This window comes from Apus apus, chromosome Z, assembly GCF_020740795.1.
Source record: "Apus apus isolate bApuApu2 chromosome Z, bApuApu2.pri.cur, whole genome shotgun sequence".
NCBI lineage: Eukaryota > Metazoa > Chordata > Aves > Apodiformes > Apodidae > Apus > Apus apus.
The window spans coordinates 74,317,697-74,333,777 of NC_067312.1; positions in this window are offsets into that span (position 1 = coordinate 74,317,697).

Sequence of the window (16,081 nt, forward strand, 5' to 3'; positions counted from 1 at the left end):
ACCCACAAAAAAATCAGTCATTGCTGTTAATTATGTACTACCATAGCCTATATTCCATATCAGGGTAAACTTAGTGGGAAGAAAAAGAGTAACCGAACACTGTAGGTGGAAAAAATAGAAACAGTGAAAACAAAAAGTTTACTGCAGTAGCTGGTCTGCAGTAACTTACAAATTACTAACAACTTATGTAAGTTTTACATGCCTATTCCATCTGCTATTCATTAAAAAAACACGTTGCTATGGTAACTGCCACATGCCATGGTATTTATGCTGCTTCTGATGTACAAAGCATAGTTTGTGTAGGAGTGTGTGTATGTATATGATGTGGCAGCTGTCGTCTCTGCCATTTTGTTGCTGCTCTAGAAAAAAATAAAGCAAGTAGTGGCTATGAATACTCATTTGAGTAACAATACTCGCGCCCATTTGACTAAGGACCCACACAAAGCTCCACATGGTTATCATCTGACCAACCCACACACGGAGTGTTCTCGCAAGGGGGCAGAGATGGGTGGGCTACCTTTAAAAATAACATCTCTATCTGTCACAGAATTAACAGGCTGGAAGGCAAAAAAAAGGAATGCAGGAAACAAAGGCTTTCAGATTGACCCTCTTCATCTTCCTTTTAAAAATATAAATGGGAAATAGCACTAATGGCTATGCCCTTTACAGAGAGGAAAGTTTTCTGTTCAGTGGAATAGGAAGCAACTCAAAGCACTTCCCAATAATCCTCTTTCTTTTTTTTTTCTTTCTTTTTTTTTTTTTTTAAGAGTACTAGCTGAACACAAAATTTTGTCCACTACTCAGTTCATCCTGAACTTTTGAGTTTAATAGTATTGTGACATTTTTATTCTAGTTGCCATGTATTTGACTTTGACATTTCACAAGAAAAATACCATTCAAAGACTATTTGCATACCATTTTAACTTGATTTAACATAAATTGGTGTCTACTGCAAAAAAAAAAGAAAATAAATCTGCTTTGTTGTGCACTGACCAAAAAAAAAAAAATAATTAAGGAAAGAATGAAAGAAAATTGGCTGCAGAACCTTCACCTACTGTAATTTAAACAGTTCAGTAGCCAAGGGGAAACTGCTACTTTTTGGAATATGTGTACTTGCATAAATTCAGAAAGCTGAGAAACTCAGTGCCCTCCTCAGTGCCATGGAATAAACTGCTCCCCTGAAGACATACCTTCAAACCGATTAATAACACGAGAGAGAGAAAGAAGGGGCAATACCGATGACACTGGAGATTAGAAAAGCAGCCAGGCTGTATTTATTAGCCTTCTTGCACACTGCTTGACAATGACAAATCAACAAACCATATCAGAGTCCTGTATTACAGGAAATGAACTGAAGCCGCCCATGCAGAGCCATTGCCTACACATCTTCAGCTGACTTTCAGATGTCCTAGATTCATCCATTTCAGAAGAACTCTACAGATCAGAGATCATGATATACAGCTGTGCAAAGATTACAAGGATGCAAATAGATAGTTTTCTTCAGCAGAATGTGTTTGCTCCCTACTGAAAATATCTCAAATGTGTACACTGAGCAGAATAAAAAGCAAGAATCACTTATTCATGTGAAGGAGATATCAGGCCTCAGTCTGCATGGCTTTGCACATTATGGGACCATTTATAGCCTTAATCATAAGTGCTTGTAAAATGCTCCTCCTCCTCAGAATCCTTTCATACAAGACTTCAGGCACTTGCACAAGTGTAAATGGCCATACAATCACTGGCAGTGCATTACCATAAAGTATCACATTCTGGAGTTTTTTCTCTTATCTATGTTCCAAAATACATCTTTTTACTGTCAATAAAAGACTGATAAAATAGCAAAACCTATAAACCACCAAATACCATAGGAAGAAATGAAAAGTAGTGTTAAAAACCCATCTTCCACTTTAGTGATACTGGGGATACTCAGCTACTCCCATTTTACATCTAATACCTTTGACCCCAGAAGGTTGTTCTACCAGGCAGTGAATTAGCAAAATGTCAAGATGCCTTACTCTGACCCTGAGAAAACTGCCAGGGCAGGTTATCATAGGAGTCATTATAGCCTTAAAAACAGAATCCTCAATTGGCTGGTTAAGGCTTCTTTGATCTGTCAGAATGATGCAAAGCAGCAGCATCTGGTCAGAGAAATTGTCATTTTCAGGTTTTAAAGTACAGGAGTGAACAGCAACCATTTGATAAAGAATTTCAGGATTCGTTAGATGTAGACACAATTCTGAGTGCTTTTGAATTTCTCCTAGAGAGCTGTTAGCATTAATAATTAAATCCATAACACAAACCACATCTCAAAAAACCCTGCGCCCCAAAAAAAACCAAACAAACAAATAAACAAACAAACAAAAACAAAACAAAATAATAACAAAAAACAACTAAACAGAAAAAAAAATGGGCATTTTGCATTGCCAGTTAGAACTAGCTTTGCACACAGCTGTTAGGCAATCCTCTCCCAGATCAAAACATACCAATTTTATCCAACCCACATTTGCTTTTCAGCTCATGTCCAGTGTAAGGTATTTTAAGAATTGCAAAATCCAAGGCAGGAAAGTTCTGTTCCAAACAAAATAACTTTTGTTGTTGTTGTTGTTGTTGTTGTTAAACTAGATTAAACTCATGGCACTGTGTATACCCACATAATAAGAAAGGAAGTGATAGAAATAACTGTGTAATTCCAGGAGGTCGATGACATGAACAACTGCTATTTGGCCCAGATTGCTCCATATATGTAAACGGTTATATTTTATCCACCACTGCATTCCTTCCCCCTGTATATTTAGCTGTAATTACCCTATCTTTCAGGATGGTACCTCAGGTAGTCATGACTGGTGTGCTACAGGGAGCTAGGGGAACATCATCTTTAAAAGCTGTTACAGGTTTTTGCAGGTGTGTTTGAGACTAACACAGCACAAATGAAGTTATCTAGTGCAAGAGTTAAACAATATGGACCACATGCACAGAGGAGCAATTAGCACAAACAGGGGAATAATCTACGATAGTAGAAAAATAAACAGAGCTCTTTCACATTGAACCTGAAATCCCAATTACATTGCAGAACACAGATGTTAGTCCCATAAAATAAATACAATTGGCACCTTTGGGTTATGATTAAATCCTGCAGGCACTGAACAAAAAATATATATTTTTCATTTATAACACATTTTCCTTTTCACTTGGAAGCAAACATTCTTTTGCACCCAATTCCCATCATAGTTATTTATATAAAGAAAATGATATTTAGTATCATTTCTTCCCTAGCTTATAACTTACAAGACTCTCCTCTTTTCCTCTCAAGAGAGGGATAGCAAAACTAAGATCAATGATTCTGACAATATAATCATCCAAGCCAGGATTTCCCAGAAGTGCAATTAGTTTTCCTTGTCTTATCCTCATGTATAGAACTTATTCCCTTGCCCCTGGCTAACTCCAGACCATCTCAACAAAATATGCTTCAACACTGTCCCTGAAACAAAACAAATTCTTCAAGACACCTCTGAAGATATTAAGTGATACTCAAAATTCCTTCTCCAAAGGTGTCTTCTGGACATATTCCACCTCCAGAAAGTGACCATAGAAGTAACAGATTGCAATACATGTATTTCAAGAAGGCAGATATTGGGATTACAGTGGCAATAATACAGGTTTGTAATGGAATCACACTATGTAAAACACTGTCTACTTTGCTGTGCAGAGAAAACACAGCACAATATACCTCCTATTGCAGAGTAATGAGATATAACCTTATGGGATACTTCACATATGTATTTCTAAGAAGAAAAACAATAAATTGCTATGAACTCCCAGATAAAGCATAGCTTTTAGCACATAGCACAATAAACCAGAGTTTTTTTTATTCTTGTTAATCTCACTGAACAAAGACCAAGATAAACAACAAAAGGGCACAATACAGAAAATGGTTGTTTTCTTTTGCTTTGCTTTGCTTTTCTTTCTTTTTTTTTTCGGTGTGTTTTGTTTGTTTTTTAGTTGGTTGGGTATTTTTGTCTAATTAATATTAATCCTCCCTTCCACTTATGGGATTGATTTTCACAGCAGGGTTCCTATTTAGTGCTAATGCTCCAGTCCTTACAAAAGTTATGACCATCTCATATCTTGGATTGAGTGTGAATGCAAGGATCTCTGAAATTCAGGCCTTGAATGTGTTTAAGGATCTAGCCACCCAGAAGAATTTCAGTTCTCATTTGGAAAGCAAATCAATGCTAGTAAGAGACATCAATGTACTGAACAATGGTGTTCAGGACAGATAATACAGCAGGTTTCTGTGCCTTGTGATACTTCAATCTCTAAAGCTTAAAATCTGTCAGCTAGTTCCGTGAATGAACATTGCCCAAATTCTGCTCATAGAACATGCAGAAGAAGGAGACTGGGACAGGGAGTCAGTACATCAGCCACTGCGGGTCTAAACCACAGCCCTCAAAAGTCCCAGACGAAGGTGTTTCATGAGCAGTGCTGTCTGTAGGCCAAGGTTAAGTCTCAGTGAAGGTGGTGTTCAAGGTGTAAAAAGGCTCTCTTTGACAAAAAGAAAATAGGTAATGAACATTTTTCTGCTCTTTCTGCACTAGCTCTTGAGACGTCATGTAAGCAAAAAATTCTTGGAGTCACCAGAACTGGAAGCAAAAGGCAGTCTGACCCCAAGCAGGCAGGAGGATGTGATCCTGGGAAAGGGAGGTGAAGAATTCAGTTCCATATCAATAAATACCTTAATGTCATATGTATGAACCCTTCACAAGCAAGCAGCCACCTTGCAAGGGGAGGACTCTCATATAGAGCCCTGGACACATGGTTCTCCCTCCTGACTGATGGGAGTGGCAAGCACACAACTTCCTTCTGCGGACTTTGAAACTTTCCGAGCCACCTTGGAAGCAATGAGGCTAGAACTGCAGAGGGAGGTTTTGCCTGAATTTTTGGATGTGTATGCTGTGTACAGATGGACCTTACTTGTTGACTTCACTGAAGCCCAGGTATGACAGAAGGACTTTAGGTGTACAAGAATCAATAGGTCTTCATGATAAAGGCGGGGAGAAACAACTTAACCACCACCACAGGCACAAAATTGCAGGCTTAGTTTAATCAACCACCTTGGTTCAATCTCACTGTTGAGAAGGACCCTTATCTAGGACTGGGGATCCACACACATAGTCTTTCTCACCCTGCCAGACTCTTGTTACAACATCTGCTTTTCTTCCCTGAGGGCATTTTGTCCCTGTGTTGTTTTGGGATAAAACCCTGTCTTGGCTCTTTTGAAACCACATGGGACATGGATGATGGTGACTGATGTCAACAGGACACAGTTTATTTTCTTCCCTTACGTCAGACAACAGAAAAACAAGGAGATCTCTTTTTTCTGTAAGCTGGTCATAGGTAAGCACCTGAACCATTTATTCTAAAACTAGATTGTCAGAAGATCCCAGTTGAGGAAATGAAAATGAGGACTCAAAATAAAAATATAACCCATAGTATTGTAGATAGTTTAAACTCTCTCAGTATGAGACAGACCTGACCACTCCTACTCTCACTTCTTGGAAGATTTTTAATGATCAGGCTACTGTCTAAAAGATTAGTACTGTATACTAATCAGTGCAGAATAATTAGACAGCTCAGGACTAGACAACAGAGCTCATGAGAGTGCCTTGCATTTGGATGTTTGATCTCCTGATACCAGAAGAAGAAAATACTTCACTGAACTGACTTCTTGCTGAACAGGGAAACCACTAAATAAGCCTAAAATACACAGTTGTAGGCACCCGTGAAGCTTTTGCCTGAAACCTAGATTCTTAAGGTATTTCAGTTTGAATTGGATTAGACTTTGTTTTTCTGAACTGTTGCCCTGCAAAAAGTGCCTATGCTGTTAATCAGCTGCTGGTTATAACATAAAACCAAAATGGTAACTGTGACTAGGCAGTACAAAATTGGGGTTTAGGACTATATATTTTAAATGTATTAATATTATATCAGGTTGCAAGGGTCTAGCTTATGGTCAATAAAAAGTTCAGAGCAAATTTGGGATTAATGAAAAAAAGTCCATCCAAAAATAAAGAATGCAGAAATTTGCATTTGTGGGATTTGATCTCTTGTTTGTTTCCATTAGTTCACATTCTCTTTAGTCTTTCCTTGTCACTGCCTTACTGGAGTCTTTAGGCTATTCCAGGCTTAATTTTAGCCTTGTATTTCATTGAGGCTGTCCAGCTTCAGGAATAAATCAACTTATTATCAGCAAGGAAGCACAATACACTGCAAACTGGCAAGTACTAATTTACATTTTCTGAATTTAAGCCTTCATCTGAATGGTCTGCCCCTCCACCAGCAATAGTGAAAATGTGCTGTGAAGGTCAGAATTCTGGCTGCTCAGGTACAAGCAAAAGGTACCTGACCCCTGGACCACAGAATGAGCACTTCAGCACAAAATTATGAAACACAGGTGCTTCTTTTGAATGTGATGCATTGCTGAAATGTAGAGTTTCAGTAGCCCTCAGACCTTTGCTCCAACCTGCACAATGGTCTAGATTTTATTCTCAAGAGAGGCTTGTAAACAGTGTAGGAATAATGGCTTTTTTGAGACCTTCTGGAGCCTTTCCCTTACAGTGACATCCTTGCTTGCATAAGTAGCAAGAAAGGAATGAAGAAACATGATGGGAGTCTGTTTTCTTGTTAGCTCTTTCTTTGCTTTTCTTTTGCAAAATATATTCAGAAGAATGACAGCAGCCTCATAATAAACAATCATTACTGAAGATATCCTCTCTTATTTGCAGCTCCTGGAGTGGAATCAAGAGCATTGGCAAGCTACACTGATTTAAAATTGTGCTATTTGACAGGTAAAGATTTTATTGAGAGAGTTTTAATTTTATTTCTGCATCCTTTACATAAAGGCAGGGGGTGGAAAGGAGAAGAGGAGGAGATGAAGTGAGGAGGCATTTATGCCCTACAAGAAAAAACACAACAGCATGGTGGTTTTGCAGGGAAACTCCATACTCCATATACTGTTCACTTAAACTTCTAGGTTAACACAGTATCTGTAAAAACAGTAGGTCTGTAGGATCACACAGGACAGCAACAAAAGACTAATAAAAGGAAAAGGAATGGCAACCGTTAAGTTGGAACAACAACAGAAACAATCCCATCATATAAATGAAAGGAGTTACAATGGAAAATGAGTAATATGAAACAGCAAAGGAGACAGGATAATGATTTACTGAAATTTCTGGGCCTTATAATTTGGAGTAACAATATGAAATTTGGCAGAGAAGAGTGTGCCCTTCACATGAACCCTTTACCCACACATCTCAGAACCTGCCTTGAGTGAAACAGCTTCCATTCATACGTGTTCAAATAAAGGTCTGGATTTAGCTTGGCTACAAATTGGCAGTAAAACTGTGTAGGTTTAGGAAAAAAGGAAAAGGAGATCCATAGGAGGACAGAAATGTCCCTTTCTGAACCTGGAACATGCTCAGTCTCTATTGCCTCCTGTTCTTGTGCATCCCCTAAAGCCCAAGAAATATGTCTAGATCTGCACAGTGTCTTCATCCCATGAGTGATGGTGGAATCTTTCCTTCCAGTGTGACACTAGTTTAAATGACAGTAAGAAATAGCGTAACTGCAACTTGTACCATAATGATAATGCTCAAAGTGAGACTAGAAACCTTCTTTTTGGCACCTTTTACCTTTTAAATGCTTGACATCAAATCTTTGATGTTCTTTCAAGCACACTAAATTTTCAAATAGCAGGCATCAATTTATTTTATTTTTTTAAGTCATTCCTCTTGAGTATAGGCCCTAATATAAATCCAATCCTTAGTAAAGTCTTTTTTTCCCCAAGGCTGAAGGAAGCATCTGTGTTCAGCAAACACTTTAGTCCTTAAGCAAGGATGGTAATTTAAAAAGGGCAGAGAAAATGAAGGTAAGGGGTTGTGGAGCTACTGGAAGTGGAACAGGAAGCAAGAAGGAGCTGTATAGGAAGAACAATGTTCAGTAAAAAGGATAAACAAATACACTGTTGCTTTGCCCATTATCATACACTTCAATTTCTCTCCCTCCTTTTCTCCTAAATTATGGTCATGTCAGTGTCTCTGACTAGTCACACAGAACTGTTATAAGGATTCTGAGCGTGTGAGTCCATGCAGACTGTCAAATAAATGATCTGTTGTAAGCCACAATAAAAATAATAATAATAAAAAAAAAAGTCTGTCCCATATATTCATTTATCCCACAGGGACTCATTGTTCAAATAAACTGCTGTTCAAATAAGCTACTAAGAAAATTCAGATTCTGTGAAAAATGAAACAAAAAATTACATTATTAGGAAAAATTTTTGAAAAAATCTGTATCACAATAATTGTCACATTTTGGACCAGGTTCAATAAAGGACTGTTTGTTTTTTTTCACTTGTTTACTTTTAAGAAATGCCATCCCTATGTGCTATGATTTGAAGGTCTATACATAATGAATTCCAGAGCAATTAACAAATATTGTGATTTTTGAAACGTATTTGTATGTACTTAATGCACACAAGTCACTGCGCAGTTTTAAATATTATATTTCACTGAATTCCATCTCTTCCTGGTTGCTACTCTGCCACAAATATCTTTTCCCTGGATTGTCGCTGGAACATTAATTTTAATTTTGGCAAACGTAAATACCAGTGAATTATGAAAGCTGAAATCTACTCTTACGGAATGCTTTGAGGACAGATCATTGGGAGGCAAAGAAAAAAATATAGTCAAGAAATTCCCTTCTCTCTCCTCTTATAAACAAAGGTTTGATGTGTCAGTGACTTGAAGGAAGAGTGCCTCCAGTGTGCTGCTCCCTGTGGTTTGGTTCTGAGAGTCTCGGTTTAGGTCAAGAAATGCAGCTGCTCTTTGAGGGATTTTCCCAGATCTGGGTGTATCAGGTGTTGGTTGATGCTTTGAGCACTGAGACCTGTCATCACACTGACAGGGTGTGACATAAGGGGAAGTTACAAGAAGCAGCAAGGCAGAAATGTGAAAGAAAACTCATGTGGATACCAACCCTGAAAAAGAGAGAAGGGGTTTTGGTCCCAAGCTTGTGATATATTGCTATGCCATCTACTACATAAAGCTCCAATTAAAAAAAAAAAAAAAAAAAAAAAAAAAAGAAGAGAGAGAAAGAAAAGGAAAAAGCAATAGAAAGGATTTTAAGGATTTTAGAAGAAATAAGCTGTCATCCTGTGCTACACTTTTAACTCAGCGTGGCTCTGCCAAGGGGTGTTTGGTACTGTGTGAGCATTCCAGACTGAAAAATGAGAAAATTTAATCCTTGTAGAATACATTAAACTTCACCCCAATTCTATGTGACATTGTCAGCAGTTAATTTAACAGCAGAGCTTCACAAATGAAAGATCAATGCAGGGGAAGATATTCTGAAATCTTAGTTTATGCAGTGAACATTGTCTAATACCTGCAGCCCAGACAGAAAGGTGTCTACTGTTAGCTGAACCAGCCAGCAGCTAGAGCAAAAAGGTGAAGGAACCAAGTCCAGAATCCTTTACAGGTCTCTTGTTCCCTGACACCTCTGGATTTCCACAGAAGAAACTCTGATGAAACCACTGACATTTCTTCCTTTTTGTAGCCAGTGCCATACCCCCTCCACACCCTTACATACCCAGTGATGCACTCAGAGCTAAATCTGCCAGAAATAGTTAAAAACTAGAAACAGCAACAACAAAACAACCCCCAAAAAGCCTGAAAAAAAACCAAAATTATTTTCCCAAACCTGAACTCCAAAAATCGAGAATGTGACAATGACTTTCACGATTTATAAAGGCAGATATTAGGGATTCAACACGTTGTGTCAAGCACGTTTGTTGCGTCAGGCCTGAGGAAGGGCACCAATGGCAGAATATTTGCACACATGGCTATTTTTGCTGCTGGTACTCTGAAGAGGAGGACAGAAGATTCCCTGTGCAAAAAAAATCATCATTTTCACATTATAAATTTAAAGGTGTTAAATAATGAAATATCTCCCTGGCAGAAGGGTCATTTGCTGCCTACAAGATATTAAAAAAAAAAACAACCAACACAACAAAACAAACCAGAAACAATAACACACAAAAAACCCCAACAACAACAAAAAAACAAAGCCAAAACAAAGTAAACCAACCAAACCAACTAACCAAACAAACAAACAAAAAAGAAAATTCAAGCTTCCCTTTTTCTGAACCTACCATCAATTCTTCTAGCTTATAAAATACAAATTAAAATACAGTTTTGTCACCAAAATCAACTCTGTGTTCCAGCTGATTTCTACGAAATCAGAACAGTTTTATTTATTGTGTCCTTTCTTTTAAAGCAGTTCTTTCACCCATTGGAGCTTTCCAAGTCACTCAGCTGGGACTAATGTGGGGAAGTGTGAGGATATTTAAAGCTCCCAGTGCCACTGCATTGTTGGAAATACACCTTGGCAGGAGCATTGATTTTTCCCTCTGGAAAAGAGAGAGTCTCATGCAACCTGTCCTGAGGATGACAACTATCTTGTTCTACTCCTGGCTTACTCCTTATAGATACTACCACACTGCCTGCTACATTGACTCCTGCCCCTTACACACTGTGCTGTACAGCAAAAAATAAAACTTCTGAGATTCTAGTACTCAGCCACAAAGAAATAAAGCAGAAAGTAGCCCAGGTCACATTAAATGAAGATGGAATCAGCAGGAGACTGCAGAGAGGTGGGAATGGCAGCTGGAAACCACCTTTCTGCTCCTCAGAGACCAACTTGCAAAAAATGCCGTGGAGAGGTTTTATGTGCTGGCTTTGCTCACATGCAGTGCAAAGATCCAGACACTGCTGTTGTCTCTAGTGGTTTGCACAGCCTCATTTTTTCTGGTATAAATTTGCAAGTTTCTGTCTGATCGTGAGTACTGTGAATTACGCACAGAGCAAAGCATCCACATGCAGCACAACTTCACCTCTTAAGGGTGAGACCGCTCCAAACCCATTTTTAACAAATGCGTAAGTAAGAGAGATGAGCATTTGTGTTTGCCTTTCCAGCACCCTTGTCTAGCAATAATTAGGATATGTGTTGATTCTTGATTCTTTCATTTACCTTTTTAAAATTTAAAAAAAGAAATGGTTTGTCTCTCTGATTAAAAGTCAATATTTTCCACATACTCAAGCTTTCATCTGTTGGGAATGGCAATACATAGTGTTCAGATATTGCTGAGGATGCAACATGTGGAATTAACTAGAATAATAATCCACAAAGAAAGAATCTGTGACATTGATTGTCATGTCATTTGTGTTAAGCAAGGTGGGAAGGATAGCTGTGAAGAATTAGGGTGATGTTATGACTTGCAAGGAGAACAGTGCACTGCAGAAGATTTGCAAAAGAGCTGGGTACTTTCTTCTTGATTTGCCTTGATGTAACCTATTTAGTGGCCAGTAATTACTACCCACTTGAAAATGTTTGGTGCCCAGATCCAGTTGTATTGGCAGTGTCAGTTGAATTGAAATTGACTGTTACTTATGATACAGAGTCATTGGGGATGGTGATAATTGATAATCAGTGCTCCTTGCAAAAGGGTATCAAAAATATATGCCAGGCTTAAACCTCCTCAGAAAATTAAGTAATTTTGCTGTTGTTTTTTGGGGGTTTTTTATGCAGTCGAAGATAATGACTATTTTTCATTTTGGGGAAGCCAGAAGTGGATCAAAATTTCAGATAAAATTAAGTGTATTGAATGCAAGCAGTTTTCTACCTGATTTTCCAATAACTGTTACAGTGATGATGATGTAAAGAGGGAAATCACAATTTCTCAACAAGATCAAATGTGTTTACCTGGAAAAGTGGTCTTCTGCGTAGGTTTTATTCTTTTAATAAGAAAATGTGGGTGTTGTATCCATAACTAGTTTTGAGAACAGATACTGAAACTATACTGTGTAACTTTCCTATGGGAAAACAAAGGAAAATAAATTGAAAAAATGAAAGGGGAAGCCTGAAGCCTGAGAATATCATTTAATAAAGTCCAGACATGAATCATTGTGTTTAAAATCATTAGTATCCTTGATCCAAGTAAAACAGAACACTGAGTTAATTCAGGTGCTGTACAAATAAAAACTTTCAAGCTGTATTTAGTACAGACTCTGAGAGAAAGAAAGAAATCTCAGTTTATAAAAGCAAGACAACAGCATAGCACTGTTCATTTAGATAGCAGACGAAAATCTACATGGTACATCAAAAAACTGCAAGGGGTATTTAACTATTCCATTTCCATAATTTATTATGCATTGGTGGGCAATCACTGCATTATTTCTTATCTTAACAGCAAAAAACCAACCAACCAACCAACCAAACCAAAAACAGAACAACAAACCCAAAAAATGGTCACACAGAATTCTCTCTGCTTCTTATAGATTTTTTTTTTTTTTTTCAAATCTGCTGAATTGACTTAATCTGCCCCTGGTGATACAGTATCAATAGCAAAGTGCCATATTTGCAATAGCAACCCATCAGAGAGACAACCCACTGAGGTGAGAAACAAAGTGGTCCCCAGAGCGAATATAAAACCACCTTGTTCTCATCAGAAACAGGTGTTGAAGTTGTAAACAGGGCGTGAACAACTGGACAAACATGTCTAGCAGTGTGTAGCTCCCTGTCCTGCCCAGGTACTGAGCAGGGTTTGGAAAAGTGTGCTTCACCCACAGCACCTCACATTTGCAAGCTCAAGCTCTGCAGATGCAGGGAAGGAAGAGTTAGAGGCAATCTTGCAGTCATCCTCAATTCACAATTCAAACACGGTTTTGGCATCTTCCCATCATCATTACAGTGTGAAGAAATGTAGTGGCACAGCTACAGGTCCCATCTTCTCTCTATCGAAACAAGGGGAAGCAGATGAGTGTAAGAACCAGCACCTCCTCTTGCTGATCCTCAGGAGTTTTCTTCCACATGTGCCACATGAATTCTAATGTTTGTTGGAAGACATGGAAAAGCAGAGAATACTCAATCTTAAAATTTAAATCAACAACCTAGTGATACAAAAATGATTATGAATTAGCCTCAAGCAGCTCTCTTGTTAGATTACTAGCTTCCAAAGTCCATCATCTAACTATAGAAAATTTGGTGAAAAGCAAGTCAAGATTAATCAGTCTCTTTTAATGGAATTATAAATATTTCCTACAATCACATCAGGATAGCAGTTGGCCATATTGCCAAAAAGAATCTTGTAATGGAAAAGTTATAAATAATTAGATAAGCTTTTTGGTTGGTTTGCTTCTTGCTTAGAAAGGAGTATGATTTTTTCATCAACATAAAGAAAGTTCAACGTCTTTTTTTCATGGAAGTGAAAGAGTAAATTGAGACTAGAGCAGAAAAAAAAAGGACTGATTAGCTATGTGTCCATGACAATTTAATGAAAGCTAGAGGTTGTAATCTTTACTGATTATTATCAGAGGTGACATTTTCTAGGTCATGACTGAAGGCTCCACGAGGCAAAGAAATACAGCCTTTTGTGGAAGAGCAACTAGTGCAAAATCGAAGTTGAGTCAAAGCTCAAAAACTCTCCATTTTTTTCCCAATTGTTCTGGAAAGGAAGGAGGATGAAGTAGAGCTGCAATGAATTTGAGCTTCCGTTGAGTTTAGTAGGCTGTCTTGCATATTATGGTTCCCACTCTTCAAATAACACTTGTTCTGCAGCCTAGGCATGGACAGAGAGCCCAGACATCTGCTGCACAGTACCAGGGAAAGGTAGACATATGTGCTTGTCCAAGGTTTGGTTTCCTCTGCAGGGCTCTGTAGAATTCTTCTGTCTCTTCCGACCTCCATGCATTTTATTTTTTTCCTCCAAAAAAAATTGCTTCATCTCCATGTCTGTCAGTAACAGAGAATGAAAGAAATGTCAGTGGTTGTTTCTTTTCCACAGGAATGTTGCCATTCCCCTTGGTGTGCAAGCACTAAATTACCTTTCCATTTTATGTGTGCTTTCACATGCAAAATGTTTGTGTCTTAGTTTTTACAAGATTCTGTGAATTTTATTTTTTTTAAGGTTTTAATTAGAAAGTCATCAATACTTCTTTTTCTTTTTTTTTTTTTTTTCCCCTCTGAAGTTGAAAAGTGAGTTTCAGGGAGTGATTAGATCCATTCTCCTAAAAACTTCCACAGTTTTTTACAATCAATCAAAAAAAACAAGCATTGACAATCTAAAAAATGAAGAAATATGGTTACTTTAGCTGCCAGCAATTGTACCAAAATGACAACACAAAGAAGAAAAAATTTACTCCATTTTAAAACATTCTCAGATGAAGTAGACTCATATCCTCAGAATCTCAAGTCCCTATGTGGTCAAAAAAAAAAATAAAAATAATAATAATAATAATTATAAAAACCCAAACAGTTGATGCCTTCTTGAAATTTCTAAGAGGATGACAGGAGGGGAGCTCATTTCTTACCATTTTGTCAAGTTAGACCCAAACTGCAGATCAGCCCTGATGCTAAGACAGAAAGATTTCCAAAAGAGAAGATTCTGAACAGAAATCCAAGACTTGGAAGAGTATGAACCAGCATCAACCAGTTCCTGCACCAGTTGAACCACAGGCACACAGGTTTCAGATGTCAGTGTTTGAAATCACTCATTTCAGTAACTCCACTTTAAAAATAAAGCAATAGTATTCTGGTTTTTATAAATCATATTGTGAATACACGATATTTTTAACATCTCCTTCATTTTCTTGCTGCTAAGCCTTTATTTTTTTATTGTAATATTGTATAAGAGGGAACTGAATTAAATACCAACATAGGGAGAAAAAATGATATCTGCATTAATGCTACCCTCAATATTAATACTTTAATATTTTCTCAGAAGAGAGTTGGTAAAGTTGGCTTTGAAGTGCCATACCAATGAAAAACACACATGAACTGCACGAAGAGGAGAAAATCTCATCTCTCTCTCTGCTTTCCCAGCTGACAGTTCTTGTCATCAGAACAACACCATTTGATTGTGATGGATTCACACTGAAGGGAGGGACATCACTCTTGTGAAAACAAAGGTTACTAAAACACTTGACCATACTCATCTTGGACAGAAACTGACTGTTCAGGCCAGTTAATTTCCAGTAGCCCCCTTAGGGAGAAGAGGCTGGATGGCTGCTTTGAGTGGAAGGTGCCTCTACCACAAGAAGATAAACAGTTTGCAATTCCGTGCTGCTTTGGAATCACTTAAAATAAATACCAGGAGCCTTGAAAGGTTTTGCTGGCAGTAGTGTATCTGAATATAAAACAGAAAAAACATTTTGAAAACTCAGAGAGGAAATGTGGTCCAATTGGATCAATAATTTGGAGCACAGGACCCAACTATTATGACCACACAACAGAAATAATTGCAATCATTGCTAAAAAAAGTAACATATCTCAACACAGCTGAGATCAGACTAATGATTCACTTTGTTTTAAATGTGAATTATTGAAAGCAGGAATCAGAAAGTTCAAGGATGAAATGAGCCTCAAAACAAATTAATCTATTTTAAAAGTTTTGGAAAAAAAGATCCCAACTTTTAGAGCACTGAAGGAAAAAAAAAAAAAAAAAATCTACAGAATACAACTCCAAGCTTCCAAGCTCAAAGTTAATCTGATGATATATATGAATACTGATAACCCGGGCACAGATCCATCTCCAGAGAAAGATATGCCTGCTATGATTATCTCTCTGGTAGCTGTCAAACAAAGAGATGTCATTCTGTCTACAGTTAAACAACAACAGATGGAACAGACCCTCAGCCAAGGTAAGTAGCATCACTCCAGTGCTTTCAAACGGAGCCTTTCCGTGGTTTGCACCAGTTGAAGATCTGTTCCAAATCTCTGTTCCAAGGCTAGGGTTAATCTCATCTCTAATATAAGCTGAGATCATCACTGAAGAAGCTACAGAAGAAGCTATGTCTTTAAAGCAAAACCTTATGTTTATGGTATCATTGTGACAGGTACCCTCATCAGTTAGGCTTTACACTTGCTTCTGAGGACACATAAAGTGTACCACCTCTGTCAGCTTCATAAATTCATGAGCTGTGGCAGCTTGCAAAAGCATGATGTTCTGGGGACAGAAGGTGACCTA